Here is a 652-nt window from a genome sequence, read left to right as displayed (position 1 = left end):
TGCGCCATGTTGGGAGTCGGAGCCGCGGCCCACCCCGCCCCCGCCCGAGGCCCGGCCGCGCATGCGCTGGCCCCGCCCGGGAGGGGCGCGGCCTGGTGACGCCAGGGGAAGGCGGGGCTTCTTGAAGGTTCCCTGTAGGATCTTACCCTTAAAGCTGAAATGCTACTAAAACGCTTTACGTACCACGTGTGGGCAAACCAAGACCTGCTACCTGCTTTTGTCCGGCCCCACAAGCAAGCTCAGAATGGTTTTTACAATTTTAAAAGTTGGAAAAAATCGGAGAAGGCTGTTCCGTGACACGTGAAAATTCTATGAAATGCAAATTTCGGTGTCTGTAAAATAAAGTTTTGTTGGAACACAGGCACGCCCACTCGTTTACCGGTCATTTCCGGCTATCTTTGCGCTACAACAGCAGGGTGAATAGCTGCGACAGATGCTAAGATCTACACGCCTGATATATTTACTAAAAAAGTGTTCTGGACCCCTGCTTTATAGGGTTGATGTAACAACGGGATATGGGCACACAGCACCCAAATACGGGGCCCTGGGGTGAACTTTTGCTAAATTGTTCTTGACTCAGTCCTGATCCTGTTATCTTCACTTCTCTAGTCCAGATCCCATCACTTCCCCACTGGACCAGTTCGGGAGCCTC

Source organism: Lipotes vexillifer, unplaced genomic scaffold, assembly GCF_000442215.2.
Source record: "Lipotes vexillifer unplaced genomic scaffold, Lipotes_vexillifer_v1.1 scaffold469, whole genome shotgun sequence".
Classification (NCBI taxonomy): Eukaryota; Metazoa; Chordata; class Mammalia; order Artiodactyla; family Lipotidae; genus Lipotes; species Lipotes vexillifer.
Note: the sequence above shows the minus strand (reverse complement) of the source record.